At 33.3% G+C, this 26,150-nt stretch overlaps 1 protein-coding gene across 2 annotated transcripts in view; it reads left to right on the top strand.

Annotated features, from left to right (window-relative positions):
* LOC129962634 (neuroglian-like) overlaps positions 1-26,150 on the top strand; it is a 129,507-nt gene that overhangs the window by 52,849 nt on the left and 50,508 nt on the right. For both annotated transcript variants that reach the window (XM_056076494.1, XM_056076495.1), the window contains one exon: positions 6,975-7,032. The gene's annotated coding sequence lies outside the window, so the exon portion shown is untranslated. The remainder of the gene's footprint in view (positions 1-6,974; positions 7,033-26,150) is intronic.

Genomic DNA, 26,150 nt, shown 5'->3' on the forward strand with positions numbered 1-26,150 from the left:
TTGGAAATTACATTTTTTGAGGTTCTTTGATTCTTTGTTGAAAACACCAATTTTTTTTAATTAAAAAGAAAAAACAGTAGTATAAACTTTTCTTATACTGATATTAAATAGATTTATTGGTGTATATAATTAATTTTTTCAAAATCATAAAGATAAATATGAATAGCATATTAATTCCAATTAAATATATGTATGTGGTGAAAACGGAGCGGCATTTTTAATTAGCTTGTAAACACTTTTTGAAAAATTAAGATTCATGATTTTAAAAATTATTTATTTTGATTCTATATGATTTTGCATTACTTTTTATTTATATTATTTTTGATTTTACATAATGAAATCGTTAACTCTAAATTTATTAATTATGATCTGGTCTGTTATTGATGGTTAACAATTTTCCTTCAAAAATTATTCATACAATATTCTTGTAATATGTCATTTAAAAAAAAAAAAAAAACAAGCACATAAGTGTTTGTAAAATATTATCTTTTGAAAGTTGCGAAGATTTTCATATTGCATTTTTAACTGTTTGTTTATTTATTCAACAAATACCTAAAATTCGAATACAAATTTTTAAAGATTTAGTAACTTCAAATTATTTAAGCATTTCCTTTTTTTAAAAAGTGTTACTAAAACAACCTATTTTATTATCTCTATTTGCCAAAGAGGTAGTTTTGAAAATGTACGTTCCTATTACGTGTTGTACTTTGTGGGTTTAATGTCTTTTGATTCACTTTTATTATAAATCTGCTTCTTGCTCTCTAAATGAAGTCAACCGAGACTTGAACTGTAACTACATACAATTTTAGCTGTCACCTTTGAAAAATGGCGTCGACATTTGATTGTTGGCTGAAAACTCTCATGAGGTAGAATCCAAATGTCAGGTTTCGCATTCCTCACAGCTAGTAGGAAATGGATCCTGAATCATCTGTCTTGGCGAATTTTTCTGTGGATCGATGTGCTCTAAAATAGCTTTTTCCCTCGATGGAGTAAGTCGTCACGCAATTGGAACACCTCCAGATAGATGCAAACACGCAACCCCTATCAGTGTCACCGAGCACTATTGACATTTTCTTTGTCAGACATCTTTGAAACATAACTCGTTTTTAGTTTATTGACACAGTTCGTAGAAGCATGAGTAAAAGGGAAGGTTTAGGTCATCGCGTGGATTGGACATTGTAAGTGAAATTGGAAAAAAAAATTGAATATTGGTTAAGGGAAAAATTAATGAAAAGAATTCATAGAATGCGGGAAAAGGTGATTGCTTAACTCAGGGGAAGAAATGAAATGGCCGAATCTTGATATATATATATATATATATATATATATATATATATATATATATATATATATATATATATATTTTAATTTTCGTTTATGAAATAGAGTGCGTGATGTGAACTGCTGATGTTTCATTCCCTTTTTTTCCGAAATGGGAAGAAAAAGGAAGTTTTCATTTCTTTCTTCTTGTAAAATATGATTAAAATCTGGTGTACATATAGCTTAATTAAAGAAAAAATATTTTTTGTTAAGTTACTAATTTAAATGTTGTTTCTAATTAGTTTTCCTTCTGGGAAAGCAAAAATAACCTTAAACTAATTTGTAATAGTTAAAAAAAAGTTTTTTTCTGATGTTTGAGTTTTTTTTATTTTTTTATTCTTCTATTAAAGATACTGTTCTTACATTCTGACTCCCATATATTGTGTTTAGATGCAGTTAGTGTAATTACTTTGCTGTGCGATATTATCTACATTTAAAAAAAAGATAAAATATGTGTTTCTGTTTATTCTATCTTGTGTGATGTTTTAGATAGTTTTTAAGTTGCATAATTTTATAATTAGTTAAGTACTTATAGTTAATAGTACTGGTAGTTAGAACAAGCTTCAATTTTTTGTATTACCGTTCCCATTTGGTTAGGGTCTTACAAGAAATATTGTTTTAATTCCTTATTTCAAATTAAGGTTTGTGGGATGATGCTTTGTAGCTTTTATTTTCATTGTTATAACATGTTTAATAGTTTTTTTTTAAATATATAAATTGCTTGGAAAATAAATATTTTGAAGATTTGTGTAAATGGATATTCTGCTATTATGGCAAAGTTCTAAGTGATCTACTGAAAAAAAAAAAAAAAAAAAAAAAAATCTTGGATTCATTGTTTGTTGTATTTATAATCCTTCATTTTGCGCGGTTGCTATATGCTTCATTAGGATCTTATTCACTGATCAGATGCCCTTTTTCAATGCGCATTCTCTTTAGTTTTTATAAGGCCGCTGTGGTCTGGTAGGAAGCTCTTAGTTTCGAAACTGAAGAGTTTCAAGTTTGAGACCCGGTTCACTGAAGAACCGTTGTGTGAGCTGATCTAGTGCACGTTGAATCCGTTGGGACCAAACGTCCTCCCGCTTTTGTGGTGCAGAAGTTTGGAAAGGAGATGCCAGCTTAGGTGTCTCTGACCATCATGAGGTCCGTCCCAAAATAACCCCAATGTTGCTTTAAAACGGAGCGTTAATATAACTGAACTGAACTTAGTTTTTGTAATTGCATCTTTTGTTCATATCATTTTATTTTCACAATACTGCAAAAGTATCCTTCAGATATCTTCAAAACCGTTTTTATTCTAAAAATGCACTTTTACGAGTTCATTGTTATAAAGATTTATTGCACTGGTTTGGGATAATCGTTCACTATTTTTAAAGAGAATTCATTCATCAAATATAATTTAATTTGTATTAACACATAAAAAGAATGTGTAAATGTGTATATGGCTTAAATTGATAAATAAAAAATAAGAAGAAGAAAACAATAACTAAATTAATTAAATAAATAAAGAGTAAAGAAAACTTGTGTTTTAAGAACGCGATCTAGATTGTAGTTCCCGCCCTTTGTTGATAGTGATTGAAACAGCAACTTCGTTAATTCTAGCTTCGCCAAATTCCATGAATATAACTAAGGGCTGTGAAACCATTGCAAGTTGATTTCCAGAAATGACGTGAAATATATCCAAGTGATCTGAGAGATTGTGCTCCCGTTAAACGGTGAGTTAACTAACAGCTTCACTGAATTAAACAGACTTAATATCTTAATATACACCAACCCGTACCGATGATTGGCGTTTTGCGGTCAAACTGAATGAGCATAATTTGGGATGTGTGGATCAGCCATCTATAATTTTCCAGGAATATATCGCTCTGCTTATAATGACATCCTATTATTATTGACCATTATCGACTTTACAATGCCAATCAAATCCTATAAACATAAGTAAGGTCGAATCTCTTACCTAAAACATTGTAGCATAAACGTTTTAGGTTGGGTTCCTTTAACTCTATATTATTTTTAAAATTTGATAGTAATTATATACCAGTGATAACATACGCACAAAATATATATTAAATATCATTGCAATGTGCGCGAATATAATAAAACTGTGAAAGGTATTATCATTAAATCAAAACCTTAATTTCTTATACATTACATTACTCGAGAATATTTCGTTTTAGTTTCTGTTCTCAAACACTGGAAGGCATTGTTTGTAAGCTTACAAAGTTAAATCTTCAAGAGCTGGTACTAAATCTTTAACCTTATTATCTCTACGCACAATCAGCAGGGCGCAGTATTCCATTCGACATCGAGAAAATCCGATCTCACGGTTTACTAAACCCTAAACAATAGAAGCAGAACTGATTTCATAAGAGGATGGGCAGATCTCCAAACTCTTCGCATTCCCGATATAATCCAGAGCACTCGCAAGATTTTTACCACTGACACAATGGTCTATCCCCCCCCCCCCCACCAAAAGCCGTTTCAGGCACCGCCCCGGCCATTGGCGATATCTCTGATTGAAGATGGCATTCTTCTAAAGATGATCGTGCACAGTGTCCGGGAAGCTGCTGGGGCGAAGAAGCACCGTTCCGAGTCATCGCCCCGCGCCACTTAGCGTCTCCGTTGAACCGGTCTATGAAGGGTCGCGTGTGAGATCCCCCCCCCCCTCTCCCTTTCTTCCTTTCCTTGCTGTTTTTCTTCGTGGTTTTCTTTTATATAATAATGAAGTCCCTTCCCGTCTCTTCAGCCACCCTTGAAATGCCTCCCATTGCACGCTTCGGAGAGTTTGCCACTCGTTTTTTGTCAACGCACCAACTGATGTGTCAAATACAAAGTTGGCGGGTGAACAAGCTTCTTTTATTGTTATGGGAAATGCATGGATAACAGTGTTTTAATCTTCATCTCAATCTATATTCCTGAATTGTTGTATGTCCATAAGTTATAGCGTTAATCCTTGTATTCCACACACTTATATTTGCTGTTAGTACCGTTAATCTGTTTTCCAGCTTATCTTAATCGCTCTTAACAATTTTTTGTATTAATTTGTAATTTTTTTTAATTGAAAACTAGGTATCTGAATTTTGAGTTCTATTACACTTTATTTGCAAAGAACGTCATTTTGTTAGATTGAAGCTCGTTTCTTTCATTAAATTTGCTTCTAATACCAGATCCTTAATGGTATTAGGTTTTAAATTTCTTCTTAAAGTACATTAGGCAAGAAAGATAATGGTTTGAATAAATGAAAAATCATTTTTTGTTGTTGTTGTTGTTGTTCAATAGATCTTCAGGAATCCCATTTAAAAATTCCATTTAGATTTTGCGAATCGTGCTCTTTGTCTTTCAAATTGCCTTCTTACCTTTAAAGAAACACGAAAATATATCATTTATACTAATTATTTCCCCTTTTCTCATAATTCTGATTTAATAAGGATCATATGATGAAACTGCTGAGATGGAATGCCGTAGTATTTATTTATATAAGACTAATAAAATGTGCTAACTAAAATCAGCATACATATGAGCTAATTTTGCTTAGAAAATATATGTTTGCGGCCTTTCCCCTACATTTAGCAACATTTTAATCTATTGCAGATGTTATATTTCCTTATGCTTTAATTTTTTTTTTATGAAATTTGTTATCATATTTCATTTCTCTGGATTTTTGTCATCAAACTACTTATTAAAAAACAGTTTGTGCAGCACTGTCACAGTAAAAAGGCAGTTAACAGTGGCAATGTTAGTTATTTCACTTATTCTTGTTTAACTTAATTCTTTTATCAACAGACAGAAAGTAAATTCTAGGAAAACTCGTTTGGTTCACATTTAAAATTCAGGCAATCATCGTTTAATTTTTTTTTTCTTTTTCTTTTTTTCACCCCTACATACTATATATGTTTATTGAGTTCCAGGTTTAGGTCCTAGACAATGTACATTATGTGATTCCTCTTTTAATAAACCAGTGAATTTGGTTTCAGATATCAACACATTTTTAACGTAATCAATATATTAATGATTTTATTTTAGGTTAATATTTTACTTTTTGAATATATTAAGACTATACGACATCGACCTTTGTGCACAATAATATCGAAGCAGATGACGGTGGTGATTAGTGCTTCGATTACTAAATGAACATAAAGAAATCTATCGGAATCTGATGAAATAAGTTTGCTAAAATGTTAATATTATCCTAATATTTTATAATTCATAGAATTTGCATTTTTTAAATTTTTTATTTGCCAACTAGAAAAATAAAGTTTTTAATTGACCCGTCCGCCTGTGAATATCTCTCAGCTTTGTTGTCCTAGGCAACTGTCGTGTCTAGTCGAAAATTCGTCGCTGTGCTTACTTGGGGAATAAGGGAGATTGCGAAAAAATGTTCTTTCGTAAATATAAGAATTTGTCTGTCTTACGCGGAATGTTATTATAAATAGGTTTGCTAATTAAAACCAACAAGATCTCTCCGAAACTTTCTTATATATTCTCTAATAAAGGTTTCTCCCCTTTTTCCGCATAAAAATTGTGGACCTATTGTAAAATCGTGTTCCTGTTGTAAACCACGAGTGTTCAAATTTTTTTTTTTTTTTCAGAATCCCACACTTGAGCGTTTTATAGTTCAATAGTATTGTGCACCAAACGGGGGGGGGAAGCTCCAATTGAAGTCCCCCTCCTCCTCCCTATTTGTTGAAACCAAAATTCAAGTGCAATTTTAGTAACAATATAACATACCAAATTTCATTTATTTAAATCATTGCGTTTTTGAATACATGCATGCGAATATACAAACTTGCAAATAATCTTTTGATGGGTTAGTATCAGAATTTCATTCGTATCTGTACTTCAGGAATAGGCAGGTGAGCTTTCTGTGTATGAATCTCTTTCAAAATTTGATAGAAATCTACAAAGTTTACAACATATACCAAATTTCATCCTTCTTGTTCAAACTGTTTGTGAATAACCACCACTGACAGGCATAATTCCCAAAGATGTCTTTTTGCTAAAGTTTTTCAAAATTATTTTTGTTTCGGCCTTAGATAGCTACGATAACCTTAGCTTTAAATGATGTTAGCGTTTGACAGACACGCGTGAATTTATTTTGGATTTTTTTCAAAAAATAACTAACCACAGCCCCCATAGTTTGACACGTGCGACGCAAATCCATTAAAGTTCTCTAGATGCTCGTGACCACTTTGTCACACCGCGAATTTCCGAAACATCGCGACATTGCCGCAAAGGGGTGGTCTGAAACACGAAGATTCGTCAATAACTCGAGTTCTAATTTTCCGGCGATTACAATATTTTCTCTTTGTATACAGTGAAGTAAAAATTGAAAGAATATCAGGTTTAAAATCTGAAGAAGCACAGCTGTAAGTGTATCTTCCGACAACGGTATTGCCGAATCTAACCTTGTTCATCTTAACCTTAGCAGTAGAAAGCGCACGGTAGTGTTGTCATTCTCGGGTTGCTTCATAATTGCATATTTGTTTGTCTTATGCCGTGATCACGTGTCCATGTCCGAGAGCAAGACAAACAAACGGATGAAGAAACGGTGCCACCGTCGATCAGAGTGGTTGACGCATCCCCCCTTATAACGCGTGCCGTTCTTCGAGTGTGTGGGACGCGCTTGAGTAATGCTCTCTCCTCTTGTCTTTCAGGTCGTGTGTGAATGTGAAAGAGGCGAAGGAAGGATTTCGACGAATGCTCTAGTCAGGGGTGAGTGTATCATTATTTTCCTCCCATCCATTGAGTTTCTTTTTACACACTTTTATTTAATTTGATTTGTTTCACATTTGTGGAGAGGAGTTATTTTTAAATCGATTTTTCAGTCATTTCCAGAAGGGCTGAATTTTTGAAATTTTATATCCTTATGTAAGCACGAGGACAATGAACTATTTTAATATTTTTTAGAACTTAACTGTTAAATAATCAGTTTATTTAATAACGTTTTTTGAATGTGAGAAAAGATGATAGTAAAATACCATATTATTTATATTTAAAATGGATAACAAAATCAAAGAATCGTCCTCAGTTCCAACCACTTGTACGATTTCATCAATAGATCCTTATTATACCATTATCCTTTATTTTTTGAGAGAAGTCTCCAAAACACTGCTTCACTTTACGTTCTTTATAGGAAGAAATCACAGCAAAGTCCATCAGCATTTTAGTGAGGCATCAGTATTCGTTTATCTCTTATTAACCCATTTTCCAGTGAAATCCATAAAACAATTTTTCACTATACCTACTTTTTTGCGAAAATCTTGATATTTCGCTAGTTACGATCATTGTACCGATTTCAAAAATTTTTATTTTAAACGAAAGATCTTCGCCTCCTAGATATTTAATTTCAATCGCACCGTCCTAAAATTTCAAGAGATATTGATAACGAAAACGTTAGCTTGTCCTCCAGCATCAGCAACTGAACTGATTTCCCCAATTACTTTACTATTTTTGAAACATAGATAATCTACCACAATGCTCTTTATTTCACACAGGTTAATTTCATTTGTGTATGATAAATTGAAATTCATCAAAATTGGTTGATACTACGTACCAAATTAATATTATTAATATCATGAACATAAACTGATTCAGGCCGCGACTGAATTATAAACTTTGGCCTTAAAAATAGAAAAATTATTAAAATAAAAAAGAATTTTTTTCCTTTTGTGTTCACCAATAAAAATACGTTGAATTTATCTTGTTTGAAGTCATGTAAAAAAGCTACTAGGCGATTCTGTCTTTTTTTTTTCTTTTTTTTTTTTTAGAAATAGTTTTATTTTATTCATATTAGTTAACTGATTACTTTGTTGCGATGTTAATGATTGCGTTGAAATAATGTATGGGACCAAAACAACGTTTTGGCAATGGTCCATTCTCTTTCTCTGAAGGAAGTTGCTGTGGTTTGTTACTTTTGTAAATACAATACGCCAAAGGTAGGCGGAAGAATTTTGTCTATTATTTAGCCCAGGCATCTTGAAAATGTCACATGTCTCTTGGGGAATGGGGTTTATTTAATTTAAGCGTTTTCTAAAACTTAAAAGATACGCTTGCTAATAAACACGGTAGCCACTTCTTAGAATTACCAAAATAGAAATAAGCATTTTTATTTTTGAAAAATTCTCTTTGTTTTATAGAAACATTAATACTAGTTCTTATTATTAAAAAAAAAAAGACCATATTAATTGCCATTCCTATTAAGAACAAAACGCCCATCGTGCTTATTTAAGGATTAGATCTGAATCTTTAGTAGCTTCTCTATTATGAACTTGTCCTCTTTAATTATGCTATTAAGATATGCACGATTTTTTTTAATTATGTGGATTTTCCTTTTTTATATAAAATTATGTAAAATACAGCAAAGAATATTTATGCAAATTCTGTCATGTTATTGGTAATTAAAAAATTCCATATAGTATCAACTGATATTCTTGTTGATAGAGTTATCAAATTTCATCCAAATAAATTTATCAATAAATAAATGCTTTAAAAAAATTAGTGACCGTTGAAAATAACACCTTACATAATAATCTGTTGGAAAAAATTTATAAATGTAATGATTGTTTTAAATAGGGAAGAGATTTATATGTTAGATCAAATCTTCTGTTTTTTATTTTTAACATTTTGACAGATAAATTGATCTTAGTGGCGATTTCGAAGATACACTGACGGGCTTTGACTGTGAATCTTAAGTTACGTACTGTTAGCGAAGAAGCCAAAGGCAAAAAGTAACAATTTGTAACGCCGTTTAGGCTTTATATACATTCGAAATTTCATTTTATTTTTGAAATAAAACTACGAAAAATTAGTGCATAGGTATTTTTTTTTAAGTATGTGATTTATTTATATGACCCGATTGGTGGCAGACAATAAAGTTACGGGAATTAGATTTTGATAGATACCAAAAAAAAACAAAAAAACCCTACACGATTCAGTAGTTAAAGTAAGAATGCTTTTGTGAATTAATTTAAAAGCCCTGGAAATTTAAATTTATTGCCATATATACATAAGTCCAGCTTTCAATGTTAAATGGCTATTCGATGTGCATGAATTCTTGTTTTCTTCGAGCAATAATTCTTTAAATATTTTTCTTCTTATATGCTCATTGGGAACATTAAAAAAAATATGTGCCTTTTTGTAAAACTTGAAAAATTTTAATGAAATGCTGGGAAGTAAGCAATGAGAAAGACAAATTAAAAAGGATAAGAAGATTTATGTATGCATTAAGTTTTGTGTACAGAAGTTACATTGTTGAATTAAGGCAAGTTGTTATATAGGCATTGTTGAATTAGGGCAGTTGTTTTTAAACGTTTTACTTTTATATGACATCTAGGCACTTATCTAATGTGCGCGTGATTGGGATCACAATAAACGCTACTTTTGAAGAAGTGTAGATCCTGATTCGGTTTAAAGACTAATTTACACCATTACTCTTTTTTCTTTTTCTTTTTTAAGTACAGATTGAGTTCATGGCTTATTGTTTGACACCACGTGTCACTTTCATTCTCGATGCGTCTGAAAACATCAAACCACGGTATGATCTGCCGAAAATAGAACACTTAATGCCTTATTTGATTAGTGGCATCAAGGTCGCGAAGGTCACTAATTTGGCCGAACCAACTTGGAAAGGATTGAGGGGGGGGGGAGATCGAGAGATCTGCCAAAAATGTCACTTCTTGTGTTACGAGATTGTACAATGGCGCTGGGTTGGCGTTTACCGAGAATATCATAGCGTCATCAAGTCCGATTCAGCTGATGAATAAATTGTGCCTCAATTTGCAACCAAGGTTATCACAGGATGTCTTCGTGGAAAATCGCGTTTGAGTGATTGCCTCCACATTTCTCGCAATGAGGAAGGAAGAAAGATGCAAAATAGATCGGAGGATGTTGTTATTCATGTAAGAATGCAACTTGATTGGCCACTGACGGTTGCATGCATGATGGATAAAAGCTATATTGGAAAGCATCTCTACTGCAATGCCTCGCTTTTAACAAAGAGTTATGCAGTTATTTTTTAACAAAGATAATTTTTGTTTTGAAATGTAGTTAAAATTGAATTGTGCGGTTGAAAACCAGCGGGAGTGGTCTTAACAAAACCTTCCCGCATACTCTCTAATAAAGATGTTATCTCGGAGAAAGACTTCCATGGCATTGGTGTACAATAGTTACGAAATATTAATCATTGGCGGGAATTTAACAATTTTACTGAATCTATCGCGGGTCCTTGGTGAATAATCCCTGGCATGCAATTAACAGTATACAAAAAATGAATTTGTCTCTTAGACATATTTTTTCTGACCGAATTAGACACAGAACTACAATTGCAGTCACAAAGTCATTTACTAAATTTGATACATTTAAGTCGCTGCGTTTATGAGTTATTGCATTTACATGTTTCTAGAAGTACAAACCGACAGATGGTCAACCCCTTTTTGGATTTGGCTCAAACTTTCAAAGGTGTCTAAACTATAGATTTTAAATCTGTGTATCGTATTTTACCCAGCTAGCTCTGTCCATTTTGTAGTTATCATGTTAATATATATTAGTACACCCGTACAGATCAATTTAATTTGAATAGATTTTACTGAAAATGTGATAGAAATCTACAAATTTCGTATAAAGACCGTATAGCAAATTTCAACCATCTAGCTCAAAGCGTTTTTGAATTATCTTTGTCTCCAGAAGGTTGGAGGTTTGTCTAATTAGCGAGTTCGAATTTTCTATGCTTTCTCTACTTCGTATTTGAGAAAATAAAAAATGGATTTCCAAATTAGGAAATCAACCTATTCAATAGCTTTCATTACTGGTTTCCAGAAAATTTCTGCATAGCGTTTCTGACCAAGGTTCGTAGAGCCTAAAATCACCCCTAATTCCAATATTCATATATAGCTGTTATAATTTCAATTGAACCACATTCATATAAAATCTATTATTTTCTATCTACTTAAAAGCAATCTTACATTACGCATTAACTTCTGAACTGCATGTGCTTCCTAGGCCTGTTGGAATGTAATGTCTGTAACTTTATCTGTCTTCGATATCAGTTTCACTCCCAAAAATGGGGAATCCCTTTTCTGATCTGATAAAATATTGTGAACTTCCTCTTTCGCTTTCTTTTTGCCTCATTTCCTTAGCGGCGAAACTGTGCCATATATCCCTTCGATGGTCATAACTCAAATTCGCTGACAATTATATCGAAAACTACATTTAAGTTTCACTTTTAATTTTTCAAAGTAATTATGCATGGCGCTTATGGTTCTTTCTTTAACGACTGCTTTCACTTTCAAGACTACAGTACAGCATCCATTTATTTATATATGTGTAATATTTTTAAATCTAAATTAAATCTTAATTAATTTCCTATTTTTATTTTAAATTAGCCCATATTAACTTTATTCTAAAATGTTCGCTTATTTTTTTTTATTCAATTCCCATTTTTTGTTTAATTATTTTTAACACGCGCTCTAGGAAACTGATGATTTTAGCATTTTCACAAGTTCCGAGTGAAGGGATAAAAACAGCTAATGCTTAACTACATTCTATTAAAGATAAGAATGCCTAAAATTCCCTCTCTCTTAAGTCTGTCTACACGGGTTGTAGAAATCCCTATCAAAGTAAATCACTGAAGGGAAAAGTAGCAAAATCAAGTAGAAGAAGTAGTGAAATCACTGAAGGGGTAAATTCGTCACTTCGCTCTTATATCGTGTCTATTTGACGTCATCGTTTCTTCTTTGCCCATAATATGGTCTCTCGTGGTGAAATAAATTGAAGCTAAAATTCTTTCTTTTCTACCACGTATCTGCCAAAATTAGGTGTTTTATGTAATGGTTTAACGTTTTACTCAAGTTAACACATAACTGAAGTAAGTTTGATTAAATCTGAAGTGATAAAAGTGAAAATCTCGAACGAATTCGAATATAGACCGTCCCATCCATCTCAAAAGAGGAAGAAATTTTTGAAATGGGAGTGCCAAAATTTTCATTTTGTCATAACTTTTTAAGTATTGAAAAGTTATTCATATCGTGAAAAAAAATTGTTTCATCAACCGTACAATTTTAATATTAAATGCTTTTTGTTTTTTCATCTTTGCTTTTCTTTAAAAGTTAAGAATCGGCAACCCTACTCTTATATAAAAAATACCGCTGAGATTGAATTGTTCTTAGTAAAATTTTCGTAAGTTAAGTAGTTCTTAGGCGAAAGTAGGATGGCTACTTCGTTGTGTCTCATGGTTGAGAACGGAGGATTGCGAGTTTTAGACTCAATTCAAGATAGATCCTTTGTGTATAAAAGTTGTATACTAGACAGAAATGAACCTACTTTTGTTTACCTATTCATCTACGGGAATTTTTTTTTATTGCAGTTCTATTTTATTATGCCTTCAGAAATGCACCTCGAGTCTGGTTAGTGAGACGCAATCTCATCTCTGAATTTTCTAGGTTTAGATCATTGTGAGACTGATGCATGTTACATCCGATTGTAATTCAAAATATGTTCATGCTGATTGGGCCAGTAGACTTGATAAGAACTTGCCAGCTTTTGTGTTTCCTGACTATGTCTCAAAATTATTGAATCTCTTTTCAGAGTCTGAGAATTACTCCTAAAGGGTCGATGTAAAATAAATTTCCGTGTTTAGAACATCTACAGTTTAAATTGATGAACAGAATGATTTAAATTGCATACACATTGCAGAAGATTAGAGGCAATAAATTTTAAATAATGACAATGATCAAAATAATACCAAAAGTCGCCAGTATGGAAGATTTTGATATTGTTGGAATTGAAAACGTATCAGTAGTTTCAGTCAACTCATGGGAAGCATGCTTGAGCCACCCCCAAACTATCCGAATAAATGTGAAACTGAATGATCGGAAGGTAGCGATAGCATAGGCATTAACTGTGGTTCAGTTGTAATGGCCGTCACCAGCCGAAGAACAACGTCTCCCTTAGGAGGCACGTCCTTTCATCAGGAAGAGTTGACTCAACTCCGCACTGTTACCATACCCATCAGGATAGCGAGAACCAAAGCAAATAAAAACAGATTGAGAAACCAATGCTGACAGTAAAAATAGATGCAATGCCGTGTACAAAATAAAAATAAAACAATACCAAGAAAACATTAGCAATATCCTGCAATTTGGTCCTTGAGAAGAAGAATGTAATTAATCAGCATAAATAATATTATTTATTCATGCTTATGTTTTATTCGTACGCCGATCAATTAACCATTTTAAACATTAAAAAAAAATCCTCGTTAATTTTCTTGAAGGCGAAACAAAAGGCTGCGCATCCAATAATGATGCAGATAAAAAGATCGGGCATATTTTTAAGCTCCACCCATTATTACTGACGACAGTGGACGATTATATGTACATAATGATTGCAATTGTAAGTCGTCAAATATATTTTTCAGAAGAAACACACTCGTATTATTATATGCTTATTCGTCCTTTTCTTAAAGAAAATTGTTTCAAAAACCATAATTTTTAAAAAAAAATCTTTTTACCAAAAACGGTATACAAAGATAGCTGCAGTTGCCATCAATTTGCAGTGTGTATGCTTTGAAAATGGCTTAAAATGGCTCAATCTATCTATTTACGAAATTATGCCAAGGATAAGCTATGGAACCATTTTAATCTATTGAATATTCTAACCTCATATCCATAATTAAATAAACATTAGCCTAACTATTGAAAACTTTTCACGCCACCGAAAGAAAAGTACTAAGTTGATTAAAGATGCCAGATTAACTTCTCTTTGAAGGTCCACCTGTCACGTGCATCCGTTCGGTCAGACAGACAGACACCATTACCCCCCTCGCGTGCTGAGCCAGGGCTGATCGATTTTCTTGTGTAGTGTTATTCCCCTGCAGAGGAAAGTCTTCTTTTTGGCCCTTTTTCTCTCGTACACAATATCGATTCTCTCGCAGCCGTTCTCTTTTAAAGAGCATTTGAGTTTACGAAATGGGTTGTGGAGAAGCAAACTTTTTCGAGTCCCACTTGTGTATCCTCTTAGTGTTTTCTGAGAAGCTCCCTGAAAAATAAAAAGCTGTTGTGTTTCTACTATCTGTACTTGTCATCAATGAAATGGCTCACCCCCTTTCCTTCCTCTTATGCATTGTGTAAGGTTGTATCTTCGAGATAGAGGCCTTTTTATTTCGAGTTATGAAAAGATTGTCGACACAAGGCATTGTCGCGTGAGTTTGTTGATGATTTATATCAATGGATGGTATTGATAAATTGTAAAAAGATCGCGAAATTTTATTATGGTTATTAAATTTATACGATACAGTCGTATTAGAGCTAGAGTTAGACTAATATATGTTGGTCCGAATGTGTTTTTTGCAGTTTCCACTTTCTGTCATTCATTTTTATCCGTAAATTGACGCATGCCAACAAGTTTCTTGTAAAGAGTCTCTCAAACTATGGTACAAACACCACTGATGGTACATTATTATTGGGGGGGGGGGTGCAATTTTTATGCAAAATATTTAAATGTGTGTAAAATGTCAAAAGTTTTAATATCCTTCTTTATGATCAAGATATTTTTATTCCTGTTTATATCATGCAAAATTTAAAGAGTTTGAGAACTCTCTGTTTCGACACCAAAAAACGAGTGGCAAGTGAGAGAGCAATGTAATATGCACATAGATTGAACCTTTCTAAATGGTCTGACCCTTGATTCAAAGGAAGTTACTCTACATTAAAGAAGAGAATGAAAATTCACACTACCACAGCCTTATAATGCAGAAGAGAAACTATTTATTTACACATATACAAGTAAAAAGGGAAAAATAGCTACAATAAACAAAATTGCGCCATCTGGTGTGGGAGAGACTAATTACTTCAATCTTATATACCCTGGACAAGAGGGTTAATGCATGTCTTGGGAGGAAAAAGATATTGGTTTTTATTCTGGCTGTATTCATATCTAGTATTACTGAAGAATTGGTAGGAAAAGGCGTATTTTAGCAGTGAATTGCTCGCTCAGGCCAGTCTAAAGCAGCGTTCATACGAGACCAACTATTCCGTGCAATAGAAGGTCACGCCTACCTCAGGAATATCACGACTCCAATGAGACAATATCAGATGGTTGTCTCATCAGGACAACTGCTTGCCATTGTCCCGTTGTAGTCACATGATCTTCCTGAGGTAGGCGTGGCCTATTGCATGTGAAAGTTGGCCTTGTGTGAACGCTGCTTAAAAGCTGGAGGTTTTCCTTCAAGCGAAACATAAGTGTTTTCCCTGAATAGCGTACAAGAAGGCAATTCTATCCTCATATACTGGAACTAATTAGATTCTGTCCATATGACACCTAGGTACTGCTAGTTCATTATGACCATTAGATTTCTCCTTTATCAAAAACTCATAAAACTGCAGGGGTGTTTGTGCTCCGGGGAAACCCCGGAATTCCGGGGATTTTGAACTTTGATACCCGGAAATTCCGGGGATCGTCGTTCAAAAGGAAGTAGGAATAATAATGAATTATTTATTTTGATCTGGGTAATTTTGTTTGCTTTGAAAGCAGAAAACGCAAGTTCAGTGTGTGTGGTGAAAACTTTTCCTTTCTTTCTCCAAAGGCAGTGATAATGCGTGAAAAGGGGGAAAAAACTTCTTTTTTGTTCTTTCCTTATTGCGAGTTATGACTCATTCCCCCGGTTCTCGGACATTCTCTTCTGGATTCTTTTCGGCAAGTAGGCGCGGCAGAAAAAAAAAGGGGGAGACTTCGTTCGACCAGATGTGCGATCACGTGACCTGGGTTCAAAGGTCTTAATTTTGCAAAAAAAGCAATTCATTGAACTTTTATAATTAGGTCATTCAATACTTCATAATCGTAATTTTTCATTTCTCCCCCCCCCCCCCCTTCTCGAAACTCCAAAATGTCGGTAGTAAGTCCGTAAAAGTTTCAGGGGATTTTTTGGGGTCCCACAAACACCCCTGAAACTGTCTATTACACTAGAATTAAATGCCTCGAATCGGCACTTATAAAATATAACACCGGCTGTAGGCATTTAGTTACCTTGTTTCATACGAATACTGAATAGTAAATGGAGATGCATATGATTAAGATAAAATAACACTTCTCTTAAGCTTCCAACCTTGCATAACAATCGCGCCGTCTGAACGACCACATTTTTTTTCTTTTACATAGAATTTTTGGTTTGTTGACATAATGTTAAAACGAAGCTTAGGAATGTCCAGAGTGGACGGTATAGTCGCCTGTTTACTTCAATGAAATCTATTCCTCTCATCTTTGACTTTGGATATTTTATTAAGATAAAAGGGTGGGGAAAATAGAACCTATAAACAACACCTAAAATCAAATAGATCATTCATTTATTTCCTAATATGAAGAGAAAAGTGAACTTCGAAATTCACTGGGAGAGAACATTCTGTAATTCAGATGCTGATTCCGAGAAAGCTGCTGTTATTCGTTGCCTAATTAAACTTGCAACTTAATACGCATAAGGAAAATAAGATTACATTTTGGAAAAATGAATAATGTTGTTCCCCATTTTTCATCAGGTATTGACGAATTTATTAGGGATTTACTTTTCAAACTAAAAACAAAATTACCTTCAAAAATGCTAAAACGTTCAAGCAATATATATATATATATATATATATATATATATATATATATATATATATATATATATATATATATATATATATATATATATATATATAATATAATATGTATATAATATAATATGTAATGATATTTTAATTTCAATTTAATTAATTTCCAAGATTTTATCTTAATTTAGCCCATAGTAAGTTCATTCTCTTATTTCGTGATCCAATTCCACTGTCTCTACTTAATTAATTCAAGAGAAGCTTTATAAAATTGCTGAATTGGCTAAACGCCGATACTTTCACACGCTCGGCGTGAAGGGGTAAAAAATGTCCAGTAAGCACATTCTTTTTTAAAAGATCCCTGTGTTTCCCTTACATGTGATTGACATGCGTCAGAAATCCCTATCAGAATCTTATTAATATATTAGCACTATGAAGAAATATTTTCCCTATCAAAATCGCAGGTTATATAAGACGAGGGATAATTTATTTCGTTTCTTCTTCCCCAATTCGGCTTTTGTGCTGCTCTGTGGCGGACGTCTTGTCCGCGTCTCTGCTTGTAAATAATTATGCTATATATTATGCTTATATATAGTATTCCAAAGATGAGCTCCTTCTCAACGGTCAATTCTCTTTTGAACAGAAGATAAGTTATATCTTGCTATACTATTTTCTTTAAAGATGAAATAGCAGATTTTATCTCCTTTGGTAAGACAGGCATTTCAGAGAAAAAAAAATGTCTAAGCTATCTGACACTTGAATAGACTTCTACCGGGGGTGGGGTGGGGTGGGGGTACCTCGGATGTGAGATGAGAAGTTTCCTTTAGGTGGTTGGTTCTTATCATTCTAGGGTGCAGAAATGATAGGGGTCGGCTACCTTCTATCGATGACCAGACGTGCTTCCCACGAGAAGGATTGTATCGTGGCCGGTGATGGCCCCTAGGACCCAATCTTAGTTTCCGCCAATATTGTCGCGGCGGTCCAGTCATTCAGATTTTATCCGAATGTCTTTAATTAGGTGGGGCGGAGTTGCCAGTGTGGTTACACTTAAATAGGGGAGGGGGGAAATCCGAACTCATTATTGATGGGTTTTTTTATCTTACTTTATTTCTTACGAAGTTAATGCTAGAATTATTGTTTGGAAGACACATGCTTTAAGATTTTATGTGTTATTAAACTAATCATTAATTGCTGATAGTTAAATTCTTCGAAAGCTTTTACATACTCCTTATTAGGAGATTCTAAAAAGAAAAGATTATAATATATTATAAAATTTTCATGCTTATTCTCTTTTTATTTCTTCTCTTCATTGTCCCTAATTTTAGAGGAGTAAAATCTTTGTAATTTTGTTGATTGAAATTGGTGATATACCCTTTGATTCCATCTAAAACGCTGAAACCTCTCAGAGTACCTAATATTTGTGAACAAGAAAATTAGTTTCACTTAAGACATATAATTGCAATTTATTGAAATTTTATTTTAAACCAAAATTAACTTTAATCATTATTTAATGTTTCATTCCCTGATTTATTTTCAGTATTGCTGGCCTCGGGGGAAGAAAAAAAAAATACGAATACGTTCGAAAAGTATTGCAAATAATTTTTTTGAAGCATTTGCTATAAATTTAGATGTAGATAAAATAAAAAATGAATGAAGTGCATGTTATTTTCGTCTGGCATTTATGCCATTTGTTTAAAATCAAAAATGGAGAATAGATGCACTTTAATATACATTATTTTATGTTAGGATAGCTTAATATGTTTAAGAAATAATCAAAAATATTTCTGAAACAATCTAAAAAAACTAAAATTATTTCTGAATCAAACTAGAAAAGCATAATTGTATTTAGAGAGCGCTAATGCTGCTGCTACTACTAATACACGGATGAACATAACCAACTTAGTAAAAATAAAAAATAAAAAAGAATCAGGCCTGAAGACTTTTTCAAGGGTCATCCTCAAGCAGGGATTCAAAATAAGGGTGACGTAAATTTTTGGGTCACGAGGGGTCAATATTGTTGGACAAAAAGTCAGACCCCTCACAGAAAAAAATCCCTTGTTTTGAATCCCTACTTGTGGGTGACCCTTGAAAAAGCCTTCAGACCGAATTATTTTTTATTTTTGAGTGTACTTTTGATTCTATTTTTATTCCTTTTTATTTTTACTAAGTTGGTTAATATGTTTAAGGATGTTTTGCTGCATGTTTTTGTTTACTTGGTCTACTCAGCTACGATTTATTTATAAAATGGAATGGGTGTAATTACAGCAATACTTTTTGCATTTAATGCTTTGTATTTTTATTTATTTAATATTTTTATGTATTTAATTAATTTTATTATTTTTAATTAAATTCTGGAAGAAAATAGTGTGAGCAAAATAGTATTAAATAACTGATTGTTTTGTTCCCTTTTTTTCAAGTTTGTGTAAACAGCTTAAATAACCATCTACGAATCATCACTGCGTCCTTGGTAAACCACTCCCTTTGATTATTTAAATAAACGACTCAGTTAATCAAAGGGTTAAACTGTTCTTGAAATTTTGTTTTTATAAAATCCATTGACGACAAAGCTTCCCCTTCCCTTGGATATCAACGAGACATCCTGATACCGCTAGACGATAAAAAAGCATAAAATTTTTATCCGACACTCGCTGTAATTATTTTTTAGTTAGCAGGAGAGCCAGGCCAACAGAACGAGGGCTACCTTGAAACTTGAAAACCGTCATTAAAGGATAACGGCTGTGTGGGTGTGACGGGATTATCACACCCATTGGTTAAAAGCAACCATGATGTCATAATGGAAGGGAAGCGCATTGCTGTTTAATGGTTTTGATTCATGCGGTTTTCGCGCATCCTGGACGGACGCCGGACATGACTTGTTGAGACGTCTCTGGGTTAGGTGGGTGGGGCTGATGTGTCGCCGGAATTGATACTTGAAAGGGACCCGTTTGAAGCGGTTTTAAATAGTTGTTCTGTGGTAGAACACATCTTTAAAAGTTTACGTTTTGATAGTAAACCGGTTCTCTTACTGTTCTGTTCAGTTCTCAGTTAAGTGTTTTTTTTTCTTTTGCCATAAAAGTTCCAACTAGGCATTCATTCAATTTACATTGTTTCCACAGGCATCCAAAACATTATTCGCTTATCGGGGTTATCTCTCTGCAAAAGATATTACCCAAACCAAAATAACTTCATAGAAGTAGTTCTCATCACCTAGCTTAAAAAAAAAAAGTTTGTGGTTTGTGAAGAATAAATTCCCCGAGATTTTATGGTTCACAGACATAAATATTTTTGAGATTGTTGTTAAAATGTTTTCGACTCTAAGGTGGTTTACGATTTTTAGATAAAGTAAATTTTGCTAGAAGTGTAGCAGTCCACGTAGGTCCGCACACATGAGGTCTTGTCAATGAGTTCCAAGATTTACACATTTGCTGCTACAAGCTATACATTAATGTATTTTTAAAAAGTTGTGAGCTGTTTTCGACTTTGGAATGAGCTGAGCTATGCCTCATCCTAGCCTTAGAGTCATCGGAAAAGAAAATATAAGATATAACCCAATATATGATGCATAGGCGCCACTATGGGCATCAGTAAGCGACAACCAGATGTTCACACCAAGAACCCTACAGTGAGTGGATAATGAGACAATAACGATAACCAGACGTTCACACCAATAGGACAATCCTATAGGTGATGTCCAATCTCAACTAAATATTATACACACCATTCCAACTAGAAAACCCATCAATTATTCCTATCGCCTTAAAAAAAATCAAATTCTTGTGCAGTTAATTATAACATAAACTAAAGCTGCATCAGTAATAGAACATAACCGTGATTGCATCAATAATCAACATAACATGAACCTGTACACAAATATATCCACTCATAATTAACAGCGTAAGGAGCGTTCGTGTACTTTAATCCTAATGCGTTGAGCATAATGAATATAAAGTTTGGAAAATTTCCTTAGCCGTCCTTCGAAGTGCTGTTATCTTAGCCAATTCTCTGAAGTCCCTCTTAAATCAATGTTTGGGTATAGAGATCCGGAGGTAACTGCATACCTCACATAAGAAGAAAATGTGAGATTTAGTTTCAACATCTTTACCACAGGAATACACTGGATTTTTGTCGAAGGTTTTTAAAAAATTGTTCAAGGAAAGATGCGTAAATAATGTAGTTTTTTTTTTCACTGCAAATAGAAAAAATATTGAGAACATTTATTTCATTTGAGAAAGGGACAAAAAAAAATCCATAAAAAAAAGGTACGAAAAGAGTTCTGACAAGTATTAAATTTCAGCCGAAATTACCTGTCTGGTTGTGTCAATTATATCTTCTCATTATTGTTGTCCTTGACTTCAATTTTCTAGACTACTTTTCTTCGGAAAAAGAATCAATAAACCTTGGCTTAAAAAATATTAGGTTAATGCATGGCTTCAAATTTTTTTTCGAAGATTTTTTGTCTAGCACAGGACGTGACAATATTGTATTTCAAAGCTTGCTTACACTTATCACGAAAAAGAATCGACATTACTTTTAGATCCAAATATTTCTTTGTTTTAGAATTTTAACCATCGATTAATCGACAGATTCAGTTGTCTGATATATTTACTTTCTTAAAATATTTTAGCTATTTAAGTCGGTTTCAATATTAGCTTATGAGACATTCAACAAAACTTTAATATAGCTATTTCAAAATAATCAACATTTTTTTGAATGAAAATATTTTTATGCATGGGATGATATAACAAATATAAGGATGAAAATCGAGAGTTTCTGTAGAAAGATACCGTTTCTTAATTACTTATTATCCAAATGATAGATTGAATCGATAAGTGAAACATTTAATTATTCATTTCATAGAGAGATTTCTTATTTAACCAAGAAACAACAGTCACTCTACAGGAAGCTTGTATTTTAGTATGTGCTGTATCTGATATATATAGGTTCCAATTTGCATGCTGCAACAGATGTGTTCTATATCTTCTCGACGTCATCTTCCAAACTAAGCATTTGGGGACTGTCTGTTGTCCCATAATTTACCGATCGCATGGTCTTGTCCATATCACCACCTTGTTAACAAGTTGTGCGTGCCACTGCAGAATGGACACTTTCTCTGTAAAAGCACGACCCCGAAACAATCATCTTCGACTTGACACAGTGGATGACTCAATCACCCTCCCCCCACCCTTTTACCCAAACGAAGGTGTCGTCTCCTTGGCAACGAAATGGGGGGGGGGAGGTAGGAATAATGGACCGGAATCATTAAAGGCCAGATTCCATCACAGAATGGCGTGTCTAGGCGCCCGGATAACGATTTCACTCCCCTTCTTTTTCTCTGGGAAAGAGTTGGTAATGGAAAAGAGGTTTGTTCCTCTGGTCAGCAGTGATCTAGATAAATGTTTCCTGCAGTTCTCTGCTCTTTCTGAAATAACGAGTTGATGGAGCTAAATCAACTAATGAGCCGAGTTAAATGCTTCACCCTTGCACTTATTTTAATTTGTTTTGTTGTTAAAACAGTTCCACGTTGCTCTTAGGATAACCGACGTGTGATTTCTGAAATTAATGCTTCAGACCGTGGCATTGCCATCCCCCTTTCTGTTGCGTACTGTTACTTTTGGCATCTGTTGTTAAGATGCGTATTTAAATATACGCTTATCAATGTTTTGATTTGTATATCTAGAATTTAATCTCAAAAACAAGGTAACTAGAGAACCTATTTAAGGGCATTAGTTATTGTCCTTAAGCATGACATTGCACATGTACAGAATCCTGGTATATTCTATCCTTGCTTTAAATATATAGTGAAGATTCATATGTGCAGGACTTAATCAATAAAATAATAGTGTTTTTACCGCAGGGAATTAAATATGTTCTGCTTTTAAATTTTTACAGATTTTATAAAAGATGAAAATAAAAGAGATAAGCTATGTTTCTGTTATTTCAAGCGATGAAATAATTCTTTAAAATAGAATTTAAAAGAAGGGGGTTATTCATTATTTTGTTAACTGGCTTATTCAGTTAATTCTGAAATAAATTATTGAGCATGCTCAGCTATTGAATCTTGAGTAAATATTTTATTTTCAAAAAATGCAGAGTTATTTACAGTTCCTATATATGGGTTCCTATGAATATGATGATCTCAGGGATTTAATTGCATAGAAATTCTCATGGCTGTACACGCTGAAATTTTATTGGTCAGAGTTTCTGCCAGAATAAGTCTGAAGTATCGACGTCATATCATAGTTATCATCACCGTAACAAAGTTACCTTCCCAGAATTTCTGTGCTCACTCCCTCAACAATTGCATTTGATCATTGGCTGCCAATGTCTATCTGCAGATCTATGTATGTAGAGCACATATACGAAAGTAATTAGCATAGTTTTTCGTGCCTATGCGCGGCTGTTTCATCTTCAAATATAAAATGCAATGAAACAGTCCAGGGCAAATATAAGGAGAAGCAGAAGTTATTGCAAAATTGGGCGAAATAAGCAGAGCAATAAGCACGCACACACACGCACAGTAAATGACATCCGAAGAAAAAAAAGGATTAGAAATAATGAAAAATAGCATAAATGGGTTATCAACAGCTTCGTTTATATAAACAGTGCCCGTCTATAGTAATACTTGCTCAGAATGCATTAACAGAGTAATTGATATCCAGTATTAAAGATACCATGCATATTTCGCAGACATGCAGCCTCATTGAACAATATGCGTCGGAAAGGAACAGAATTCATTAAAAAAATATATGTTAAACATTTTATCTACAAATTACGCGGTTTTTCCGATGTTCCTTTGGTATACAGTATACTATGAGTGTTCACTAACTTTGTTAATAATATTAATCAAGTTAAGCAGTATTGATTCATGGAATAATATATTCTATGAGGGAGAAAGAAATATAGATAATTGTCAAATGATACCGATTATTACTTTTATATTGATGCACTGATTGCTTTTATACTGATGTACCCAGGTCCTACTACTGTTTTGAAATCCTTAATTTTTTTATATATATAATTTTATTTCTGAGAGAATCTTGTCGGCAATAAACGAGTTCCTGCTTGGAATATTTCTACAATTGAAGTGCAACGAAAAACAGTGTACTCATTTTTACTTTAATGGTTAATTTGATTTATAACAAATCTTTTAAAGATATGCTAGTATTGCTGAAAACAAGTTTCATTATTTTGTGCTGTTGTCAAATAACAAAACAGAACTTGATTCAGCACTTATTCCATCAAATTTTCATTTATTGTCTGTGTATGGTTTTTTGATTAGCAAAATCTGATTCAATAGGAATTAAGCCAAAATTAAGATTTTCTTCGGAAGTGAGTTCGAATCCTCGATTCTGTGGCTTCAAATCTTAGATTTAATCTGTAAATCAAATATCTTCGCACATTTGTGTATTAAGTACTTAGACGTTTATGAAGACTGAAAGAAAGTGATGGTTTGCTTTTATTTAATTTTATTTGCATTTTGTTAAATTCTAGATTTTAAACAGTAAAGTAATACCAGAATCCCTTAAGACACTTAGAGTACACTGACATTGTGAACATACTTACTCTAGTTTTCCAGATCTCCATTAGACCAGAGGCTTACTGCGCTTGATGTACAATTACTTCCAATTCCCTGAGCCGCCTACCGCAAATGGATATTACTTGGCCATTGTATTTTACCAGAGAAAATGTGTAATGGAACCCTCCTGTGCGGGCAATTCTCTCGTGGCTTTTCGTTGAAGGAAACCGCCAATGAAGAAGCGAATGAAGTTACGAATGTGGCAAAAGAAAGTAATCAACGGTAACACAGAACAGTTCTCCAGAGGAAATCCTCTCCCTCTGTTTGCGACGTGCTTCGAATGCGTCTCTACAACTACCCCATAGCTCTTCTCACATTTATGTATGGAATACTTTTAAGAATTCCTTCCTATAGATTTACAAATTTTGATTGGGAAAAGACGTGCTTGCATTGTCACGAAGTTGTAAAGAACTAGGCCATTAGTTTAAACAAATAATTAGATTTACTAGAATGAAGCAACTCGCAATAGCACTAGACTGAGAACTTACCCATCACTGATGGGACTCAGCTTTTAAACACATATCGAATGTTCGAGAACAATCCAATTTGAATATTTAAGATCTAAAACCTTCAAGATCTTATATAAACAGTAGATAACATTTTAAATAAATGAATTCCACTCTTTGGATAAAATATCGTGATTGGGACTCCAACTATGGACCTACCAATCAGGAATGAGATGCTCTACCAATTGGGCCACGGCGAATACTAGCTATTTTGATTTGTGTGGCAATATAATATTTTGTAATAATTCTTGATAGTCTTTATTCTGTATCCAAGTTTAATGATCACATTTAGGCTTATATGTGGACAAATTTTAAATAGAAAAGAAACTCATTTAAATATACACTTTAATATTTCTTCCCTGCAATTATCTATTGTTTAATAAGCTGTCCGCAAAATTTTCTGTTTTCATTACCTCAAAAAGTGCACAGCTTAAGTGAGTTTTCCTCGAAATAACGTCTATTTAAGTTCTTTCCTTTTAGCATCTAAGTAAGACACGCGACCGAAAACCGGATTATATTTTCTTAATTCCCTTAATTTGTGGTCGTTTTGTATCCATCCATAAGTGGATTGAGTTAAACCCATCAAATCATTAAGGACCGACTTTAGGAGGCACCGTTATAGAAGAACAAATCTCTTTGGAGAGGGGTGGGGGTGAATTGCTATACTATAAGAGTGCATTAAATACATTGTAAGCAGTTTAAGGAAAGAAATGGAAGCTAATATAAGGCTGGTGGTATTGTTCTTTTGCTTTTTGGAAATAGAATCCTAGAATGTCTGACTCCAATATTTTCAGTCGTCTAGGCAGATGCTGACCCTGTCCGGATGAACTCATTAACCTTTGAACTGATTTGGTGACTACTGTTATGAACTAATGTTTTATTATCTAAATAAAAAAATTAGAAGGGAAATGCTCTTTGTTTCGAGACGATGTGACAGAAATAATCTGTATCATTTTTTTTTTTTTTTTTTTTTTTTTTGAATTTGACCACAAGCCTGAGAATTTTACTAATAGTTTCTTATAGTTTTCATTACTTATATATATTACTTATAGTTTTCATTGTCAAAAGCTAGACATATGAACAACTATTTTTTATCGTTTGTTAGATATTCAACTACCGGGTTTTTTATGCAAATTTCGATAGGACAAAAATGGTGTATATTCATTTATTAAA

The sequence above is a fragment of the Argiope bruennichi genome, chromosome 3 (genome assembly GCF_947563725.1).
Source record: "Argiope bruennichi chromosome 3, qqArgBrue1.1, whole genome shotgun sequence".
Taxonomy (NCBI): domain Eukaryota; kingdom Metazoa; phylum Arthropoda; class Arachnida; order Araneae; family Araneidae; genus Argiope; species Argiope bruennichi.